Genomic DNA, 23,934 nt, shown 5'->3' on the forward strand with positions numbered 1-23,934 from the left:
CAGGCAGGACTAGATTGGGTTGGGATATCCTGTCGGCATGGAAGGGACTGGTACATTATTTACACAGAGTCTGGTGGGTGCGTGGAATGGACTGCCAGCCGTGGTAGTAGAATCAGACACATTACAGACATCTAACCAACTCTTGGATAAGCACATCAATGATAGTAAAATGTAAGGTATGTCGGTTCATTTCATCTTCAGGTTAGGATAAAAGGTCAGCATAATATTGAGTGAGGAAGGGCTTGCACTGGAATGTGCTATTCCATGTTCTAAATAGCAAGGGTTATGATGGCAGCAAGAGGTTTTTCGGGAAGCGGGAGAGGATGCGATCTGAATAAAGTGACACAAATAGGAGGCATTGCTAAAGTTGTATGAGGTAACAGAGACAGCAATGGCCTGATCTGGAGCAGATGACCCAGACTGGGAGAATTGTGGGGACTGGAGGTGGTTTCACAGGGAGGGAGGAGCATAGAGCCACAGGAGGTTACAGAAATGTGGAGAGCTGTCGGGCCTACAGGAGTTCATGGAGATGGGGAGGTTGGGAGGAATGGAGCAGTTTACAGGGATAAGGAGGTTGGTAGGATGGGGTGTTTTACACAGACAGGAATGTTTCAGGTGAATGGAGCTGAGTACAGAGATAAAGTGGGCTGCACAGATTGGAAAAACAAATAGACGTACAGAGGGTAGTCGTGACTGAAGATGTTTATAGACACAGGAAGGCTTAGGTTCTGCAGGTTATTTAGATAAAGAGGGTGTGGAATCAGACAGATTCTCCAAGTGATAAAGACAGCAATTTTGGTTGGAGACAGTTTCACAGATTAGGGAGCATTAGTAACCTCCTCCAGTTTGGACAGAGTGGGAAGGGTTGTAGGGGAGGGTGATGTTTACACATGGAAGAGCTGGAGAAGATTGTGGAAATGAGTAGATGGATGGAGACACTGGAGGAGCTTACATTGACAGGGTGGGTGCTGGCAATGAAAAGATATCACACAGATAGTGGGCCTTGTAGGAACTGTATTGAGTCACAGGCATTGGAATGACTTCTGCAGATTGGGACTATTACAGGGACTGAGAGGATTGTAGGGTCTCCACAGATTGTTCGTGTCTTTAAGAATATGTAGATACGGAAATCTTAAATCCAATGCATGCAGTTTTCATTTCAAGACCACAGCCTTATTATCCCTCATCAACCAAGGATCCCTAAACCTGCCAGCTTTTCCCTTTATCCCAGTGGGGCATACTGGTCCTGGATTCTTGAGATCACACTTTGAAAAGCCTCCCATTTGCCAGTTGCTCCTTTTCCTTCAAACAGACTCATCCAATCGATTAGAATCATAATGTGGAGGTGCCGGTGTCGGACTGGGGATGTACTAAGTTAAAAATCACCCAACACTCGGTTCCAGTCCAACCGGTTTATTTGAAAGCACTAGCTTTCAGAGCACTGCTTCTTCATCAGATGGTTGTGGAGCACAATCTTAAGGTACAGAATTTATCGCAACAGGATTGCAGTGTCATGGAATATAATATCAAACAAATTTAGTTTAAGCCTTTCATCTGTTACAGTGATCACCAGCGCTTCCAAAGCGAGTTGGATTATAACTGGGCATTGTGCAATTTTAAATTCACAGCATTGACGCTGGCCAGATCCTGCAGAATGGCCCCAAACCTGGCCCTGTTCCAGTTTTCCTCTTCAATCTGTGGACCTGCTGATCTTTTTCCATAACTATGTTAAAACGAAGACAGTTGTGGGCACTGGACCCAAAGTGCTCTCTGAATGACAGTTCAGTCACTTGCTCGACCTGGTTTTCTGAGGGAAGGTCCAGTGTTGCACCTGCCTGAGTAGAGTAGGGCCCTCTGCATATTGATTTAGGAACCTTCCTTGGACACATTTGAAAAATTGCTCTCCGTCCAGGTCTTTTCATACTCTAGGTGGCCCAGTCAGTACAGGGAATATTAAAATCTCCAGCCTGCACTCCTCTACTATTCCTATAGTTATCTGCAATCTCTCTACACAGCTGCTCCTCTGGTATCTGTTGGGTCTACAACAGTCTACAATACAGTCCCAACAAAGTGACCACCCCTTCTTCTTTCTAACTTCTAACCATGTGGAATTTTAAATGAATATATGTATTAAAAATTGGAGAAAGACAACAGATCAGTCTCTGCACGACATACCCAAAGCAAAGTGTTTGCCTCTCAATTACCCTGTGAAATGGGCGAGCCAGCTGCTTAGCTCAAGGGCAGCAAGGGATGGGCAATAAAGGCTAGTCAGTCAGAGACTCCCACATCCCATACCTGATTTTTTAAAAAAAATCCATTCAGATTGGTCCCAGCTCAGTTCCAGTGGAACAATGTCCTGGCCAATCACGTTGATAGATTTATGGACAGGGCTTTAAACTGACAGAGAGGATGCAGGGACAGGGTTCAGGTGAAAGGAGCTTTCCAAATCCAAAGAGAAAACGTGAAGCATCAGAGCAGCATGGGGATGTGACTGAAGACAACAGAAAGGAACAGGATGTGACAAAGTTTAAATAAACTATAGATCAGCAAATCCATTTGTGACAGGAAATTGTGGGAACGAGTAAATTATGTTTTTTAATAATGCACAAAGTCTCTGCAACAAAGTCTCTGATGGATTTGTGACACAGAGATAAAAGAGATTTCGACACCAGAGAGATGTGGTTACAGGGTGAACAAAAGGTGGAACATAAATATTCAATGGTTCAAAAGCTTGTGCAAATTCAGGCAAAATGGACGACGCTAACAATAATGGGTAAGAAAGGCATTACAGAGAAATCATTTGGCATCAGATCATGAAGTAGAGTCAGTCTGAATGTAAATTCTGGCTACTACTTGCCAAGGACACAAGCAGCAGAACAGTTTTAGACCACCCACCGAACAGCATTTCATGGCTCATCACTGCAATAAATAGGAATTCATTGGGACTTTTAATACAGGCATGGTGAACATTTAGTGAAACGTCAATATTCGTAAAGTCTGGGACAATCACACTGACAACAGTGATATTGGAAGAGGAGTTCAGAGAATTTTTTTCAGTGTTTCTTAGAATAACACATTGTGCAACTGGCGAGGGACGTAACTGTCTCAGAGTGACTGTTGTGTGATAAAACTTAGTGAATGAGTCATGTCACCTGGAGAGGACCTCTGGGAAATTGTGATAAAGTGCAGTTTAAAGAAATATAAAGTTTTAAAGTGAATCACAGAAAGGACAAGCTACAAATAGAAACAAAACTAGCCAATTACAAAAGTTGGAGAGGAGAACTGACCAAGATAAGCAGGCTAAACAGACTGATATATGTGCCTGTAAATGAACAGTGGAAAACATTTGAAGGGACAGTGTAAAATACTCAACAAAAGGACATTCCACTGAAACAGACAGAAACTCTGCTAGAAATCCCCACCGGTGCCTCACTCAGGACAAAGTGGATCATATTAGATTTTGAGGCTGAGACGATCACCACAAAGAACTTAAAATCCTGAAGTGAGAGACAATTTTAGAGTAAGTTTTAAATGGATTGCAATGGGTCTGCTAGCAGGAGGAGGGCAATCGGAAGGGGAATCGTTGTCAGGGTTTATTGACATGATACGAACATGGAGAGGTGAAGGTGCTGGAGGTGGTGAGAGTGTTACAGAGAGTGGTCAGGGCCTGAACGGTGTTACAAAGCCAGGACGGATTGCTGCAGCTGGAGGGGTTTGTAGAGGTAGGGAGGGATATATGTATTTTTATTTAGTTATTCATGGGATGTGGGTGTCACTGCCTGGACCAGCATTCTTTGACCCCATGCTAATTACCCAGAGATTGTTGGGGCCCTGGTGGCTATATATAATACTTTGCTGGCCACAGGTGAAGTGCTGAATGACTGGAGGATCGTTAATGTGGTTCATTTGTTCAAAAAGGGCAGCAGTGATAGGCCAGGTAATTACAGAGCAGATAGTCTGACAGCAGGGGGAGGGACATTATTGGAAACAATTGTGAGGATGAATCGATACTTCCAAAGGAAAGGATCAACTCGGTTTAGTCATCACGGATTTGGCAGAGGAAGATACTGTCTGAGGAATTCAGTTCAGTTTTTTTGAAATGATGCTTAAGTATATTGATGAAGGCTGTGCAGATGATGTGGTTTACATGGACTTGACTAAGTCCTTAAACAAGATCCAACATGGAAGGCTGGTTCAAAAGGACTGTGTTCCAAGGCAAGTTGGAAAATTGGATACAAAATTGCTGAATAGAATACTTTCACCACCGGGTGTGCCACGGGGATCTGTGCAGGAACCATTGAACATTAATAACACGGATGTGAAAGCAGAAGGTATCATTAGTCGGTTTGCAGATGACATGAAAGGTGAGGGTGTTGTTCACAGTGAGGAGGATGGTCTCCGTCGGCAGTCCGATGTCGATCAGATGATAATCTAAGCAGAGTTTAGTTCTGATCGAAGTGAGGTAATACTCTGTGGGAGGTACGATAAGCGAAGAACAGGCATAATAAACGGTAGACCCATGCGGAGTACTGAGGAATACAGGGACCTTGATGGACAAGTCCATAGATCCCTGAAGGTGTCAGCACAGGGAGATAGGGTGGGAAAGGCACCTCAACTGGGAGCGGGAGTGGGACCCATATCCTGGTGGGGTGAATTGCTAGAGCTGCCTGAGAGGATATAACCTAGTCTGGCAGCGTATTGGACCTTAAATAAACGTAAGGCCAGTAAGATGATTGAGGCTGGTACACCGAGTTAAAGACAGCAATTTCAGCAGACAAGGCAGGCAAGAACATAGCAGGGAATGGGGGAAAACTGATGACTAAACTGCATTTATTTCAAAGCAAGGGGCCTGACAGCTAAGGAAGATGAACTCAGGGCATGGATTGGAACATGGGACTGGGATATTATAGTTATTACAGAAACACAGCTGAGGGAGGGGCATGACTGACAGTTCATTGTTTCAAGGTAGAGATGCTACAGGAAGGGGAGGCAAGAGACGACGTGTGGTGGTGGGTTTTGATTGCATGAATCATCACAGCAGTACTTAGAGAGGATATTCCTGTGGGATCGCCCAGTGAAGCGATGTTAGTGGAACAGAGAAATAAGAATGGGTCATCACTTTGATACGATCGGACTGCTGACCCGAATAATCTGTGCCAGACTGAGGAACAAATATGTCGGGACATCTTAAATATCAACCATAATAATAGGGCTGTTATGGTACGGTTTTTGAACTTTCCAAACCTAGACTGGGACTGCCAGTGTTCAGTGTTTGCAAGGGAGGAATTTGGTAATTGTGTTCCAGAAAACTCCCAATCAATATGTAAATGGCCTGAAAAGAGAAAGGGGCAAACCTGACCTCCCCTTGGGAATCAAGGTAGGGAAAGGGACTGAGATGTGAGTGGGAAAGCATTTTGCCAAAGTGACCACAGTTCTAGTAGTTTGAAAACAGCCTGGTCCGCAAGTGCGAGTTATAAAATGGAGCCTGACCAATCTTGATCGTATTCGCCAGGAACTTTCAAAATGTGATTGGGGAAGGGAATTATTTACAGGGAAAGGGAAGTTTGGCAAGTGAGAATATTTTAAAAGTGAGATAAATTAAGTGATCAGCGCCAGCATTTTCCTGTTTGTGGGCAGGTCAATGCTGACAGCATTCGGAAACACTGGCTGTCTATTGAGGGTCTGGTCAAGGAAAAGGGGGCAACATGTCAGGTATAGCCAGCTGGATCAAGGGAATCCCTGAGGATATACAGGTGCTATAGGAATACACTTTGAGTAGAAAACAGGAATGGAGAAAGACTAAATGAAATAGCCTCAGCAGAGAAGGAAAGGGGAATCCAAAAGTGATTGTATCAGTATATTAAGAGTGCATAATTAACTCAGGAAAAAATAGTGTCCATTAAAGATCAATAAGGCCATCGATGTGTGGAACTGCAGGATATTTGCTGAGATCCTAAACAATTATTTCACTCCAGAACTTACTGTGGAGAAAGACTGGGGAACTCAGGGAACAAGAGTAATACATGAGACCACAATTGGCGTACTATGCAATTCCAGTCTCTCTGCTACAGGAATGATGTTGTGAAACTTGAAAGGGCTCAGAAAAGATGAACAAGATATTGCCCGGGTTGTTGGTGAATAAGCTGGGGTTACTGTCACTGGAGAATCGGAGACTGAGAGGTGACCTTACAGAGGTTTATATGAACATGAGGGGCATGGAAATGGTAAGCATTCAAGGCCTTTTCCCAGAAGTTGGGGAGTCCAAAACTAGAGGGCATAGGTTTAAGGTTAGAGGTGAATGGTTTACAGAGGGACTGAAGGGACAGCTTCTTCACACACATGGTGATGTGTGTATGGAATGAGCAGAGAGAGAAAGTAATGGAGACTGATACAATTGCAACATTTAAAAGGTATCTGGATGGGCATCTGAACAGTAAGGGTGTAGACGTATATGGGCCAAATGCTGGAAAAGGGAATGCATTTATTTAGATCTTCTGGTAAGCCTGGACGAGTTGGGGACCGAAGGGTCTATTTCTACGCTGTATATCTCTGTGACTTGAAAAGAGTGCATGTTATAAAAGAGGTGGTGCTGGAGGTTTTAAATCACAAAGCAATGGCAAGTCCCTGAACCTGATTAAGTGTATCACGGGACACTGTGGGATGCTAGGGAAGAAATTGTGGAGCCCCTCGCAAAGGTATGTGTACTACTGACCGCCATGTGTGATGGGCTGGCAAGCTGGAGGGTGGCATCATGGGCAGTGAAGGAGGTTTTCTGAGATTACAAAGGGATCTTGATGGAGGGAGTGAATGGGCTGAAAAACCAGAGATGGAATTCAATCTGAATAAATACGAGGTAATGCATTTGGTAAAACAAACAAGGGTAGAGCTTATACAATTAATGTTAAGGCTTCGGTTAGTGTTTTAGAGCAGAGGGAACTCCGGGTTCAGGTACCTAATTCTTGAAGCTCTCATCACAGGATGGATAAGACAGTGCTTGGCATGTCTGACTATTGCTCAGTCCATTGAGTGGAGGATTTGGGACGTCATGTTGCGATTGCACAGACATTTGTGAGGCCTGTTCTTCAATAATCTGTCCAGTTCTGGTCGCCCAGTTATAGGGAGGATATTATTAAGCTGCAGGACATTCAGAAGAGATTTACCAGGATATTGTTGGGTATGGAAGGCTTGAGTTCTGAAAAATGGCTGGATAGGCTGAGTCTTTTTCCACTGGAGCCTGGAGGTTGAGAATTATGCTATAAAGTGCACAGAGCACTTTATATGAAAAAAAAATGAGGTATATAGATCAATTTAATGGTAGTTGCCTTTTCCTCAGGATGGGGGGGGGGGGGGGTCTCAAGAGGAGGGGCCACATTTTTAAGGTTAGAGGAGAGAGATGTTCAAAAAAAAGATATGGGGCAATTTGCTACACAGAGGGTGGTTTGAGAGTGGAATGAACTTCCTGAGAAAGGGTTTGATGTGGGTACAATTACAACGTTTAAAAGATATTTGGATAAACAGGTGAATAGGGAAGGGTTGGAGTGATATGGGCCAGCAACAGGCAGCTGGGAAGAGTTTAGTTTTAGATTATGGTGGGTATCAACTGAAGGGTCAGTTTCCATGCTGTATGGCTCTATGACAAGAATATGGTTTTATTCCATTATTGAAGAAAGGATCAGGGCTGGGTCCACTGACGTGCATCATCTACATAAACGATTTGGTTGAAAATATAGGAGTGATTGCCCGAAAGTTTGTTGATGATCAAATGAATGGTGTAGTGGGCAGTAAATACGGTTATCAAAGGGGATCTTGACCAAGTGGGCCAGTGGACCAAATAATGAAAGATGGAGTTTAATTCAGCTGTTGGATTTTGTTAAGGCAAACCAGGGAGGACTAATACAGTTAATGGAAGGGCTCTGGCCTCGGTTGTTGAACACAGAGAGAGAGAGACCAGGAGGTGCAAGTTACATTGTTCCTCAGAAGTGGCATCACAGGTGGACAGGATGAGGAAAGCGACATTTGGCACATTTGCCGACATTTGCCAGTACTTTGTTACATACGTTGTAGATATTTGTAACATTGTCCTAAATATTTCCCTTGGGCAGAGGAGCCCACGAGGTGACCCTAAGAATGGTGAATAACCAAGGGTAGGTGAGTCCAAAACTAGAGGGTATAAACAGGAGGTGAGAGAGCAAGGATTTAAAGTGGGAGCTTAGGGGGAACATTATCCACAGAGGATGGTGCATAGACGGACCAGACTGCCAGGGGCACATGGGAGAAACAAGAACAATTACAGCATGGAAAAGACATTTGGGCAGGTACATGGAGAGGAGAAGGTTTGAAGAGATAAGGGCCAAATGCAGGCAAATGAGACTCATTCAGTATATGAAACATGGGCAGCATTGAGGGGTTGGACCACAGGTTCTGTTTCCGTGCTGTATCACTCTGTATCCAGCTAAAGAGGATTAGTGTACCAAAAAATGGCATGTTATCGACACTGAAGCAAGTTACAGCGATGGGAATGGTAGTCTGGAATGCAAAACATTTCAAATATGTGGAGGGACTATCGGGAAGGGAGGAGGTTACAGGGACAGGGACTATTGTAGGAGTTAAAAATGACTGAAGGCACTGGTGCACAAGCCATGCCATAGATACAGTGTTGCAGAGAAGGGAGTCTTAGTGCAGTGTTGGAGGGAGAACACAGAACAGAAAGATCCCAGGCAGCATTCACAACCTCTTGTCGGAGGCCAACTTTAACCTCTGTTGTCCTAATGCTCACTAAGACAGCGCAGGCCTGGATTGATAACTATGAACTCACCATGCTGTCTCAGTGCAACATAAGTTAAAATAGACATGGTGATTGAGCACGGGGTGTGTCTCTACTGTGCTCCGCATCCAGCACTGTATCGATGTCATGTCTTGTTCGCGATGTTTGGAGCCCTCTCCTTGCTCTCAGCTCTGTGCACTATCAGTGATCTTACCTCACTGCAGGATTTATTGAAGGGTCCAGATCTCCCTGCCCTTTGTCTGTCTGCCTGACCAACCATCTTCAATGAGGTGATGGATGAGACACACAGCAGTTGGGAAGTCTATTGAGTCAGCAACTTCCTGAGTACCTACAGGAGACAGAGAGATAGACAGAATGGGAAATTAGACTGATGCAGTGAGGGTTACACAAGGAGAATGGAAATGAGCCCCACAGATATCTGAAAAATCCCAAACTCCATCAGCGCAACAGCCTGCACTGTTGCAACTCTCTGGAGTGGAGAATCCTGTTGGCTCATGATCTGGAGTAGCTGGAGACACTGACAGAGGCAGCAATTAGACCCACACAGTGAGTGATACCACATGGGGAGAGACTGAGTGATATCAGCAGAGTGCTGGAAGGCCTCAGGATCACAAAATCATGTTGGAAGATTGGGTTTAGCTTCATGTATCACTTCTCAGGGATGAGCAACCAGTGAGCAGGTGAAGTGATGGCCTAGTAACATTATTGTTAGGGCATTTGTCCAAAACCTCAGCTGATATTCAGGGGAGGCAGGTTTGAATCCCATCATAAGATATGGTGGAATTTAAAATCAATAATTTTAAAAATAGCAATTAACAATCCAGAAACAAATATGAAACCATTGCTGTTGTACAAATATCACAATCCCTTAGACTAGATTCCATACAGTGTGGAAACAGGCCTTTCGGCCCAATCAGTCCACGTCAACACTCCGAAGAGTAACCCACTCAGACCCAAACCCCTCGACCTAATACACCTTACATTATGGGCAATTGAGCATGGCCAATTCGCCTGACCTACGTGTCTTTGGACTTTGGGAGGAAACCGGAGCATCTGGAGGCAATTCACGCAGACACGTGGAGAATGTGCAAACTCCACACAGTCGTCCGCGGCTGGAATCGAACCTGGGACCCTGGTGCTGTGAGGCAGGAGTGCTAATCACTGAACCACCATGCCGCCCACTTGCCGTTTCGACAACGAGATCTGATCATGCTCACGTGGTCTTCACGACACACCCACAGCAAAGTGTTTGCCTCTCAATTGCCCTCTGAAATGGCCGAGCACGTTACTCAGCTCAAGGGCAGCTAGGGCTGGGCAAGACAGGCTGGTCAGCCAGAGAGACCCACATCCCCTACCTGATTTATATAAAAAAAATTCATTAGGTTGGTCCTACTGGGACTGCGCTGGGACCAGTATCCTGGCTAATCATGTCAGTAGGTTGAAGGACAGGGCTTTAAACTGACAGAGAGGATGCAGGGACAGGATTCAGGTCAAAGGAGCTTTCTCAATTCAAAGAGAAAAGGTGGAACATCGGAACAGCACGGGGATGTGGCCATAGACAAGCAGAAAGGAACAGGATGGGACAGCGATTTTCCAAAACTGTACATCAGTGAATAGGTTTGTGACAGGAAATTGTGGGAAAGAGTAAGTTATGTTTTTTTTTGAATGGACGAAGTCTCATCAATAAGGCAGATGGATTTCTGACACAGACATAGAAGAAGTTTAGACACCAGAGAGATATGGTTACAGGATGAAGAAGAGTTGGACATAAATATTCAATGGTTCACAACCTTGCAGAAACTCAGGCAAAATGGGTAATACTAACAAGAATGGATAAGAAAGGCATTACAGAGAAAGCATTTGGTCTCAGATCATGAAGTAGAGTCAGTCTGAATATAAATTCTGGCTACTACTCGCCAAGGACACAAGCAGCAGAACAGTTTTAGCCACTGAACAGCATTCCATTGCTCATCACTGCATTACACAGGAACTCATTTAAATTTTTTGACAAACACATTGTGATAATTTTGGAAAACTTCAATATTTGTATAATCTGGGACAATCACACAGTCAACATTGATATTGGAAGAGGAGTTCGGAGAATTTTTTTTTCAGTGTTTCTTTGAAAAACACATTGTGCAACTGTTAAGGGACATAACTATCGCACAGCGACCGTGTAATGAAACTTAGTGAATGAGTCATGTCACTGGGAGAGATCCTTCGGGAAATTGTGATAAAGTGCAGTTTAAAGAAATATAAAGTTTTAAAGTGAATCAAAGAAAGGACAAGCTACAACAAGAAGCAAAAATAGCCAATTATTTGAGTTTGAGAGGAGAACTGACCAAGGTAAACAGGCTAAACAGACTGAAACATGTGTCTGTAAATGGACAGTGGAAACCATTTGAAGGAACAGTGTAAAACACGACAGAAGGTCATTCAATTGAAACAGTAAACACCTCAGCAAGAAATCCCCACTGATCCCTCACTCAGGGCAAAAGGGATCATACTAGATTATGAGGCTGAGAAGATCACCAAAAAGTACTTAAAATCCTGAAGTGAGAGAGTGTTTTAGGAGTAAATGTTAATGGATTGCAATGGGTCTGCTCGCAGGAGGAAGGCTGTGGGAAGGGGAAACACGGTCAGGGTTTAATGACACGAATAGAACAGGGAGAGGTGAAGGTGCTGGAGGTGGTGAGAGTGTTACAGAGAGTGGTCAGGGTCTGAACGGTGTTACAAAGCCAGTACGGATTGCTGCAGCTGGAGGAGTTTGCAGAGGTACGGAGGGACATAAGTATTTTAATTTATTCAGTCATGGGATGTGGGTGTCACTGCCTAAACTAACATTCTTTCACCCCACTGCTAATTACTGAGAGGGTACCTCAGAGTCAGCCATATTGCTGTGGGTCTGGAGTCACATGTTGGCCAGACCAGGTTAGAATATTTGATGTCCTTCCCTCAAGGAAGTTAGTGAACTAGATGAGTTCTTCCTACTGATCAATAATGTTTTAATGGTGGCCCCACCAATGTCTTTTACAGCCACAACATGACATCCCAACTCTTACTCTTAATGCTCTCCCCAATGAAGGTAACCATCCCAAATGCCTGCTTCACCAGCCTGTCTACTTGTGATGCCACTTTCAAAGAATTGTGTACCTGCATCCCTGGGTCACTGACTGACAACACTATCCAGGGCCCGAACATTAACCGTACAAGTCCCACCCTGGTTTGTTTAACCAAAATGGAACACTTCACGTTTTTCTAAATAAACTCCATCTGCTATTTTTCAGCCCACTATCCCAGCAGTACTGTTAATCTTGTGTATTATTTATAATCTTCTCCACTAACCACTTTATCACCAATGTCAGTGTCACCCATGAAGCTTACTTACCAGGAAACCAATATTCCCATGCAAACCATTTATCCAAATAACAAACAACAATAGGCCCACTACATCGCTGGTCACATACCTCCAGTCAGAAAAACATGCCCCCCTTCACCCTCTTGGCTCCTACCATCAAGCAAATTTTATATCCAGATCACTAGCTCCTCCTGAATGCCATATTCTTTTTACATTGATCTGAGCTTATTACCCAGTTTACCAGACAGAACACAGAACACAGAACAGTTCAGCCCAAAACCCTTAGGACATTATTTCATTCAAACCTTTTATCCAACTGTAAGATCAAACTAACCTACATACACTTCATTTTACTATTATCCACGTATCTGTCCAAGAGTCTATTAAATGTCCCGAATGTGTCTAATTTTACTACCACCATTGGCAGTGCTTTCCAACCACCTACCATTCTCTATCCTCTGATCCATCCTCCAAATCACCTTAAAATTACACCCCCTTGTAATAGCCATTTATGCCATAGGAGGAAAAGTCTCTGACTATTCACTCACTCTGTGCCTCTCATCACCTTGTTCACCTCTACCAAGTCGCCTCGCCCCCTCCTTCACTCCAATGAGAAAAGCCTTAGCTCCCTCAACCTTTCTTCATAAGAAATGCCCTCCATTCCAGGCGGCATCCTGGTATATCTCCTGTCTACGCTCTCTAAAACTTGCACATCCTTCCTGTAAAGACGGGACCAGAATTGAACACATATTCCAAGTGTGGTCTCACCAGGATGCTATATAGATGCAGTAAAACCTCGCGGTTCTAAAAATCGATCCCCTTGCTAAGGAAAGCCAACGCAACATTTGCCTTTTTAACAAACCTACCAACGTGCGTGGTGATTTTGACATGGACACGGACCCCATGTTCTCTCTGTTCCTCCACACTGCCAAGTATTCTGCCTTTCACCCTGCATTCTGTATTCAACGTTTGGGAGAAGATTTGCAGCTCGGGTGCTCGTTGTTGTGGTTCTGTTCGCCGAGCTGGGAATTTGTCTTGCAAACGTTTCGTCCCCTGTCTAGGTGACATCCTCAGTGCTTGGGACCCTCCTGTGAAGCGCTTCTGTGCTATTTCCTCCGGCATTTATAGTGGCCTGTCTCTGCCGCTTCCGGTTGTCAGTTCGAGCTGTCCGCTGTAGTGGCCGGTATACCTTCCCACTTGCACTCTCTGTGTGTTAATTTTAAGCCTGGCCTGGCTAACCTGATCCAATACCCGGTTTATTAACAGTTTTTTTCTCACTGCTTGAGGTGATGAGGTGTTGGTAAGATCAGTGTGACGAAATCCATCAAACACACATCAGTGGGATATACTGGAATATTGCGGGATCCCTGAGGTAATAGTATCCTGGTGGACTGTTCTCCTCGGTCAGGAAACACCACTCTCTTCTGCCATTAAATGTCCACAGGTAATGACCCAGACTATTTCCAGCTTCTGTCAATCTATCACTGCCACAATTACTGCCTCTTCAACCCCAGCTTTGATGAGATCCCGTTTGTGTGGGGAGTGAGAGGGCCCTCGATCTCTACAGGGTCGATAGATAACAACCCACTTTCCTGTTTGAGTTACGCACACCGCTGAGAGGGTCCGAGCTATAACCGACCAGATTCTCTGACTGTCCCAGTCTCCCTGCAACGTAGCTACTCCGGAGAGGTTGCCTCTCCTTTTCTTTCTGTCCCAGTCCTGGCCAGAGCATCCCCATGTTTGAATTCGGGTGTTGATGTCAATAGTTGCAATTTTAGAATAAATAGGAGCAACTCCCAGAATGGTCCCTTCTTGAGTTTCACACCTCCATATCTGAATACATTTTGTCATACTCCCGGTCTACATCGGGGCAGGTTTGCTTCATTCAGCTTCCTAGGTTCTTTCTCCGACTGCTCTCATTTCAGTAATTGAGGGGGTGAGGGGTAAATCCTTATCGGTAACTGACAAAGATGCTCTGGTGTTAGAATCATGCAAGTGTTGGCCCCTTAACAGCACATCAATGAATATTCATGGACTATGCATATACCTACATGAACACAGGCCACTCACAATATTAACAACCTCCCTGTCTCTGCCTATGTTCCTTGTCTCTGTGCCCTTTCCTGCTTCCCTTGTAACATTGTGGGTCTGATTACCCTCCCTGTACTGCAGCTATTCCCCTGTGTTTCTGTGTTTGCCTCAGCTCTCATGGCCCAATTCAGAATGCGGTTAGAATTATCTCCCACTGGGAGTCCCATGTTTATAATTCCAGTTAAATGGGGTCCTATGTCATCTTTTAAATACAACAAACCGATTTCATCATCACAGGTTGGGGTTTGGTAATCCCCCGTGGTCCTTACACACCTCAGGCTTCCTCTCTGTATGATCCTCGATATTACCCTTGGGTCCCTGAGTCACCAAAGTTATTTTAGCCCATTCAGCCTGTCCCCTCCCCAGTGTGTCCGTGTAATATCTGTAAATGCCTGGCGCCATGTATCAGCTGTACTCTGGGGGGAACCGGCTCACACCCCATCCTCTCATTGCAGATACAGTTTCTGCTGTACACTACAGGGCATCTTGGGCTGAGGGAGGGTCCGTACATCATCTTCGGTGAGACTGTGTACCTCTACTAATTCATCCATATTGTCCCAATAAGGCCGGTTATTACCATTTCTCTATCAGGCTGGGTGTTCATTCACCAACATCTGTTATTCAGCAGGTGAACGGTTCAGGTTTGGTTTCTGTCAGTTCCCTTTGTTCCTCCCTACTGTCTAAGTTGAGCTTTGATTCCCAGTGGTGCCATAGACACGGCCTTCTGGACCTTATAGGGCGGTGGTTCATCCCACCCATTGTCGTCCCTCTGTCCATACGTGGGTGCTTTGTCATCTAACCAGTTCCAGTCAGTTTCACCATCCTCACTGCCTTCTGAGGAAAGCGGGGCACTAGGTACCTCCCCTCACTGTAACTACCACCTGGCCCTTTGGCTTTAAGGCCTCACGTCTGAGAGCCACCACCTTCACTTGTTCCTGTTTCCCATAATAATTCAACACATCCTGTCATTCCTGGTATAAAACAGAGCAAAATGTGAATTTGGTTTTACTTGAAATATTAATAATTTGACATTCACTTTACATATCTATAGAGGTGAAAATTCTACTTTGATTATTTAAGTGAATTTAACGTGATCATACAATGAAAATAACAGATAATCAACGACAATGAATGAACTGAATAATATGTGATTATTTGTACAAGTTCTTGCAATGAAAGTTCAATTTTATTTAATATTTGTCACCCATTACACCATGGGCATTCTCATTAGGGATTAAAGTAATGGAAGGATATCAGAGAAAACAAATAGACTTTAATTTTAGCTTCACTGCAATAATCAACCAAAACAATATTTGGAAATATGGTTGAACTACATAACAAAGTTTCCAGTGTCATTATTGACATGAAAACTATTTTAGTTTGCAAGTTGTTTTGCTCTAAGAATACTTGGAAATGAATTGTGATTTGGAATACACCATTTAAAATATATTTTGAAGAGAATAATCAGATTCATTTTTGGAGGAAATTAGGAATGGAAATAAATATATATTCATTGATATTAATAGTTTTAAAATGTTGAGAAGTTGACTGGGATTATTTTAATTGAGAGAGGCTGCATAATTATAAAGACTAATTCGCCATTTTCATTGCACTGTTGGTTTCACTAGAATCTGTTGTGGTCTAAGCTCTTGTTGTGTACAATGGACTGTCACAAATAGCTTAATTAACCTGCGAGTCTCAGATCAGGTTTCCTTTGTCTGTAAGTCAGTCTGTAAGTGAGCAACAAACCTCCTTTTGTGAGGGGAAATAAGTGGCAGTTCACACTGAGAATGGTTTCTAGCACACGCCATCAGCAGGGAAGGGTTTTTTCTAAAGATTTCCAATCTCTATCTACAAATCTGATTTGTCAGTTTGTGGAGGATTCAGCCACTTTGTTCTGAGCTATTTTTATACAAGCAGTTGGTTCATTCTGGCTTTGCCAAGAATGTTGTTTACTTTTCCCTTTTACTGTGATTCTGCAGGTTCGCATATTCTGTGAGTCAATAATGTTCAGTAACTGAACATTGAATGATTTTGTCTCGAACAGAGCAGTGGCCTTGTTTTTAGCTAATTATTCACTTTCCATTTCCTGGTTGTGTTGAATGTTACAGAACCAGATTCTGAGCAATGTTTCCATTCACTTGTGTTGGAGTCACTGACAGCCACATGGTCAGTCAGTTTCAGCAGTTTGAATTCAATAATCATCTAGAATTATGAGTCTATTGATGAAGTTATTCTCGATTGTCAGGAAACATCCAACTCGGTCACTGATGTCCTTTAGGGAATGAAGTTGCCATCCTTACCTGATCTAGTCTACATGTGACCCCTGACCCACAGCAATGTGGTTGACTCTTGGGTAATAAATGCTGCCCATAGCCAGTGGCACCTACATCCAGTGAATGAATTTTCAACAAAGCTCTTCGTCCTGTGTCATGTGAGAAAGAAGCAGAAGGTGAAGTTTCAGCCCCTCAAGTCCACTCCATCATTCAATAAGGCCAGGCCTGATCTGTTCGTGATTTGTGTTCCATCTTCCCCCAACGTCCCTTAACAAGAACCTATCAACCTGTATCTTAAAATACTCAGTGAGCCCACCTTTTGGGGCAGAGAGTTCCAAAGCTGCACAGCCCTCTGAGAGGAAATAAATCTCCTCATCTCTGTCCTGAAAGGGTGAATCTAATTTTAAAGCAGTTCTCTCGAGTTCAGGTATGACCTACAAGAGGAAACATCCTTTCCACATCCTCCTTAACAAACCATTCAGGATCTTAGACACTTCAGTCATGTCACCCCTCACTCTCACAAACTCCGGCTGAAACAAATCCAGCCTGTCCAACCGATCCACATTTTATTACTGTCACACCGGGTTGAAATGTTGTGTTGTGTTTATTATGCAGTGAATGTGTTGTTCCACTGTGTGGGGTCTAAGAGTCAACGTGAGCCATACTAGCTTTCCTGTCTCACTGTGTTACATATATCTTACATCACTGTGGTGATCCAATCACTCCCTACCTCATATAACCAAAAAGAATGGCAGAGAGAGATCAAGAAAAGTTGTTCGAAAATTTGTTGTTGCCTAAAAGGTACTTGGTCTGTTTGTAGAGATTGCATTGTAATTGAAGTAACCAGTTAATGAAAAGTTACTGACAAAATATTTTAAGCGGAGTTGCTGCTGGTGATGGAAATGCTGCTGGTTGGTATCAGAGAGGGCTGGGGGGAATACTGTACTGATGAGAAAGTTGAGCAAGGTAACCTTTTATCTTTGTCAATAAGAAGAGGCAGAGATTGCAGCTAGGACAGCGTTGGAGCTGTTTTGATCTTGCAGACATTACTTTAATATTTATTTGATGTAATTTGGTTGTCACTGGCTGGGCCCAGCATTTTGTGCCCGTCCCTAGTTACCCTTGAGAAATTGGTGCTGAGCTGTCTTCTTGTACCGCTGCAGTCTACCTGCTGTGGGCTGACCCACGATGCCATTGGCGTGGGGATTTCCAGGACATTCACCCACGGACAGTGAAAGAATGGCAATATATTCGCAAGTCAGGGTGGGTTAGTACCTTGGAGGGGAACTTGAAGGTACTTGTATTTCCATCTTGCTGCTGCCTTTGTCCTTCGAGATGGAAGTGGCCATGGGTTCCTTGAGTGTTGTTAGGGTGGCACTAATCCAGGCAAGTGGGGAGAATTCCATCACACTCCTGACTTGTGCCTGGTAGCTGTTGGGCAGGCTTTCAGGAGCCAGGAGTTGAATTACTCTTGTAGCCACTGTGTTTGTGTGGTGAGACCAATTCAGTTTCTGATCAATGATTATCCCCAGGATAGTGTTGATAGTGGGTGTTCGGTGATGGTAACAGCATTGAATGTCAAGTGATGGTAGTTAGGTCATTTCTTATACGTGATGTTCGCACCCTGCATTTGTGTGGCATGTATGTTACTTGCCCCTTGTCAGCTCAAACCTTGATATCGTCCAGATCTTGTTGTTCTTGGGGTTGGACTGCTTCAGTACCTGAGGAGTTAATTGGTTAACAATGTTCAATAATTACAAAATTATGCAAATTCCTTTTTCTATCAAATGTCATGGACTGTATCTTGTGGTCACTCTGATATTCACTTTCGTTATCTCCTTATTTTCTTCCTAATTCAGACACAAATGTTTGAACATCGATCAGGATAAAATTAAATAATTTAAAATCATACGTTTCTACATGGAAACTAATTGAATGAAATACATTCCTTCTGTATTATCTGCATTTTGAGCAAAAGTCATTTCTTTTCAATCATTACTGAATGGCTCATTGATTGTCCTCAATCCATCAATCCAGCTGTTATATTTTAGTCTTCAGTTTACCGAGCTTAATGATGTCTAATCAACATCAGAGCAAAGTGCTTTTAAAATGTTGAGTCAACTTATTTGTTCTGATTACAGCATTTATTATGATTTCATTATCCTTATTATAATTACAGATTTTTTTTTCTTTCTAACATGTATAGTCAGATCCATATTTTAATTTAATTCATTGTTTCATTTAATCCATTGTAACAATACTATTGTTTTCAGGTCAGGTATCCCACAATGGAACCAATGATTTTATACCCAACATGCTTTGAAAACTGACTTTTGCTCATTTGAATAATCACAGTAATCTCAGCCTTATAAATTCAGAGAACTGTAATTACTTTTCACTGCAATGATTGCTGTTGATGTCTACACATTGCACAGTCACATAGCAACATTAAATATCTCCTTCTTTGAAGTGCACTGATATATTTTCAAAAATCTACGTGTTGCTAATATGTAACTATTGTTCAGTTCAGTAAGGGGTAAAAATGTGCAATAATAGCTCAGTACATGAACTGATGTGAATATATTGCAGTGTACAAACTCACAATCATTGTGAAAATCAATTTTTATTTTAACCATGGAAACACAGTTGAATTAATTCAATTATATTTCACTTTAGTACTTGCATTCATTGTATTTCTAATCAAAATAAGAGTGAACTATTTCATGTGACACAATTATTTAAAATTCATGTCACTTTTTTATGGACACAAAATAGAATTCATACCCGTTTTTGCTTTCTTTTACCTATCACAGTCAAGTTTGAAATGTAGAAAGTTAGACTGATACAGCACGGAAACAGGCCATTCAGCCGAAATTGGCATTCCAGCCAGGTTTCCGAAACTAAACTAGTCCCATTTTCCTGTGTTTGTCCCATATCCCTCTGGATGTTTTCTATCCATGTAACTGTCCGAAAGTCTTTTAGATGTTGTAATTGTATCAGCTGCTGACTTTCCTGTCACAGCTCATCTAAATATGCCAAACAATCGTTGTGAAAAGAGTTGCCCCTCAGATCCCTTTTAAAACTTTCCCCCTCACCTTAATAACATTCATACTTTAATCAGTGACCTGAAACAAATCAATTCAAGATATTGTGACCATAATAATCAACAACAGATGCAAGTTGAGAAAATGTTGGATTGAAAAGTAATTCAATTGACACTTAGATATTTTCTAATAAACTCTGAGGTGCTTTCACACATGTCTGTTTAAGGTAGGAATTGAACGCCTGCCTCCTGGTCTATTAGTACAGACATTACCAGAGCCCTCCATAATGTTCCCATGCAGGAAGGGCAGGACTATAATCACATACTTACTTTGGTTACTCATAGGGAAAACTGCTCAGATATTTATCATGATAATTGGACTAGGATTATATCAGACAATTCTAGTGTGTAAGGGATAAAAAGAATTCCTAATTTCTAATAATGATCGAACGAAGCGACAATGATCTTAAATAAATATAAGTCTCATGATAATCAAATAATTCAATATGTTTGAAGCAGTTATTCATATACATAAATTAACATTGACCTGCTTTGTAATGCACATGAATTGGAAATAAAGCATTCGCCATTCAACGTGACTACTCAGCGAAAGACAACTTTCCTCAGTTTCACAAAATTGTGATTTCTAAGAATTCAAGATTTATTGTAAAAGAATAGATCAAACATTTGTTAATTCAGGTTTGTGTACACAAGAAATACATGAAATTTAAATAATGTTTCATGTGAAAAATAGTTAGCTCTTTTGTAAAAATCAGAAATATAGAAATGTTAGCATTGAAGTGAAATGCAATCAGTACAAGAACGCAAAAAACTGTGGATGCTGGAACTCAGAAACAAAATCAGTAATTGCTGGAAAACAACACAGCAGGTCTGGCAGCATCTGTGGGAAGCATTCAGTGTTCATACTTTGGGTCCAGTGACCCTTCCTCAGAATGTATTTTTGCTCACAGCCAATTCAATCCAACTAAACTTCCATACTGAAAATTATTTTACTAAGATTAAGAGATTGTAGAGTGCAATATTGTTTGTCAGTTGATGTCTTGAGCCATTGTTCCACATCGACAGCTGGATACATTGCATTTAAACAATGATTACCAGTTAGACATTAGTAATAATTAGTTTTAAAATGGCTGAAATCAAATTTAAAGTTGATAAGAAAATGCTTATTGCAATGTAATTGTGCAGTATATCAGAAAAAGCTGAAATATTGAAGCGAAAAATAATTAGCCATCTTTTAATTGATAAGGCTGATTAATAATCCTTCCATTAATACGAGAATTCAAATGAAAGAGAATGAGATAGTTACTATAAGTGTTGGGTGAGAAAACTCTGGTTGATTGCAGGTGTGTTGACCTGAAAGGAATGTTAATATTTCATTGTGATACTGGCACTAAGAAATAATGGATTCAACTAAACTGTGAATCGCATGATGGTGTGAGAATTGAAATGACAATCAAATAATAATTAATGTTAGAACGCAACACTTAAAATGATTCAATATGTTCAAAGCAGTTTGTACTGGATATTCATTAAGATCAGTAAACTGAGAATTAAAATATTGGGTTAATTTAAAACAAAAATCTCAACTTCAGAGATTATTCATCAGAATTGTTTTGTCATTGAAAAAAACACACTTATTCAAGAAATTTCCCTCATTTTCTGTCTTTTTTCCACAGGGATCTGTACTGGAACCCTTCTGGTTACGATACAAATATATAAAAGTGACGTGAATTAAAACCTAATTGGGTGAGTTAATAAGCTTGCAGATGATACAACGTTCAGTGCAGTTGTGAATAATATTGAAGGTTGTCAAAGAATGCAGCAGGAAAAAGATAAACTGCAGCTATGGGCAGAGAAATTAAAGGTAAAGCTTAATCCATACAAAGTGTAAGGTGTCTCACTTTGGGAGCTCAAATATTAAGGAAAAGTAGATAATCAAGGCAGGACCCTGAACAGCTTTGTTGTTCAAAGGGATGTTGGCGTTCAAGACTATGGCTCCCTGAAAGTGTCCATGCAAGTAGATAGGGTGGTAAGGAAGGCAAATGGCATGCTGGCCTTTATTGGTCAGGGAACTGGTTACAAGAGTCAGGATATCACTTTGCAACTTTGTAAGACTTTGGTTAAGGCATACTTAAAGTAATGTATTCACTTCTGTTCGCCACATTTCAGGAAGGGTATGGAGGCTTTGGAGATGGCACAGAGGGCGTTTACCAGGATGCTTCCTGGATTTGGAGAGACTGCTTTTTTGTGGAGTGGCGGTGGCTGAGGGGAAGAATTGATTGAAGTCTATGCAATCATGAGATACATAGGTAGGGTTGTCAGTCAGGAAGTTTCTTCCCAGAGTTGAAACGTCAACACGATGAGGCATGCATTTAAGGTTGTGGGGGGAAGTTCAAGGGGCATGTGAGGGGCATTTACTTTTTACACAGGGAGTGGAAGGTGTCTGGAATGAACTTCAAGGGTTGGTGGTGGAGGCAGATATATTAAGGCTATTTAATGTTCATTTAGATAATTTGGACGGATATGGACCAAGGATAGGCAGAAGGGATGAGTTTCTTTTGCATTATATTCAGCACAACGTTACGGGCCAAAGGACCCATTCTTGTGCTGCACAGATCTTTCAGAGAAAACTAATACCTCACTCATGTGACATTTAATCTAATCAATATTTAGCCACTGGTGTCAGAAATAGGAAGAAAATAAGTAGAGAACGAACTTGACTATAATCTAAAGATAGAGTCAATGACATTTACAGAGGTAATTTTTTGATTTTTTTTAAATTATAAGATTAATAACTTTGGAGATGTGTTGAAAATGTTTGCAGTTACTGATGTGCTGAGCCAAAATTACCCTTTTTAAATTGAAGATTGGACTAGAAACCTTGAAAATATTCAGTAAGGTGTGATGCACATCATAGTTTAATCCATTGATTATTACTGCCAATACTACAATAAAAAAAATCATCTCTACACCAAAAAGCATCAATTTTCCATCCAATGCTCATTGGAAATATTGGAATACTACTCATTTCAACAATCAAAGTAATCACAGCCTCATCGATTAAGAGATATCGAATGACATTTCACCAATAATTACTATTTATTTCCAGATATTGCTCGTTCAAACGGCAATGTGAAGTTTCTCATTAATATTCAGTTCACTGACAGCATATTAATAATTTAGTTATTGCTAATATCTAACCATTGATCAATCCAGTCAAGGATAGAAAAGTGGAAATATGGCTCAGTACATCAACTGATGGAAAGATATTGCAGTGTTCACTCTGCCAATTATTTTGAATAACGATGTATATTTTGATTCGATTTGATTATATTTTTCTTCAACACAAAGATTTATTGTAATTCTGATCACAGTAAAATTATTTAAATTCGTGACTTTTTTGTAAACAAAAAAATAGAATTTACAGGTGTTTGCTCTATCCTTTATCAATCAGAATACATTTGGAATTGTTGCAAGTTATACATTTGTGGAAGGAACAGAAGATGTCTGCAGCTGAATAGTCACAATGAATGACCTTTTCTTCCGATTCCGTCCGACTGCTAAACATTCTCATTATCTTTTTCTTGATAAAAAAAACTGCTTTAAACGTATTCAGCAGTTGTATCTTTTATGAATTTACAATAAGCTCATGATATGTCGATATATCTTTCTTCCAATTATCCTGATATTAATTTGTAAGTAAGAGCATATGTGCTTAGTACCATTATTATAGTGAATTACTATTTCATTCTCAGTCCATTGCACAGAAACAGTCTAATTAATTCCCAGCCCAATTATTGGAATGAACACTGGTTAGGTTTCATTTGAGTAATCCCAATTGATTATAATCCCAACCTTCCTTGTTGGGACGATAATGAAAGGCACTTGTGTATCTCTAGTAGTGTCTCTCCTAAGAGACCAGATCACCTGATGCAGAGCCATAGCCTTTAAAGCTAGTGCTTATAAATAAACCTGTTGGACTATAACCTGGTGTCATGTGATTTTTAACTTTGTCCACCCTAGTCCAATACCGAGATCTCCGAATTATTGTTGCACAAAGGAATTCTCGTAATTTTTAAAAGAAAATATGACTTTAATTAAGATCTTTAACAGACGATTATTAATCCCTTCTGATATTCTTAAAATATAGTTGTAATTGAAAAAAAATGCTCACTGAACACGGCACACACAGCTAAACAAATGTCTTCCTGGTCATCTAATTACTGCTCCAGAGAAAAACCTGAGTAAGTATCTTATTGTTTCTGAGAACAAGAACCACAATAAACATTTGGTGAGCAGTTCCATCCAATAAATGCACTTGATTTCTTACATTTCACTTCAGTAATTGCACATGAAATAT

Source organism: Chiloscyllium punctatum, chromosome 7 (genome assembly GCF_047496795.1).
Source record: "Chiloscyllium punctatum isolate Juve2018m chromosome 7, sChiPun1.3, whole genome shotgun sequence".
NCBI lineage: Eukaryota > Metazoa > Chordata > Chondrichthyes > Orectolobiformes > Hemiscylliidae > Chiloscyllium > Chiloscyllium punctatum.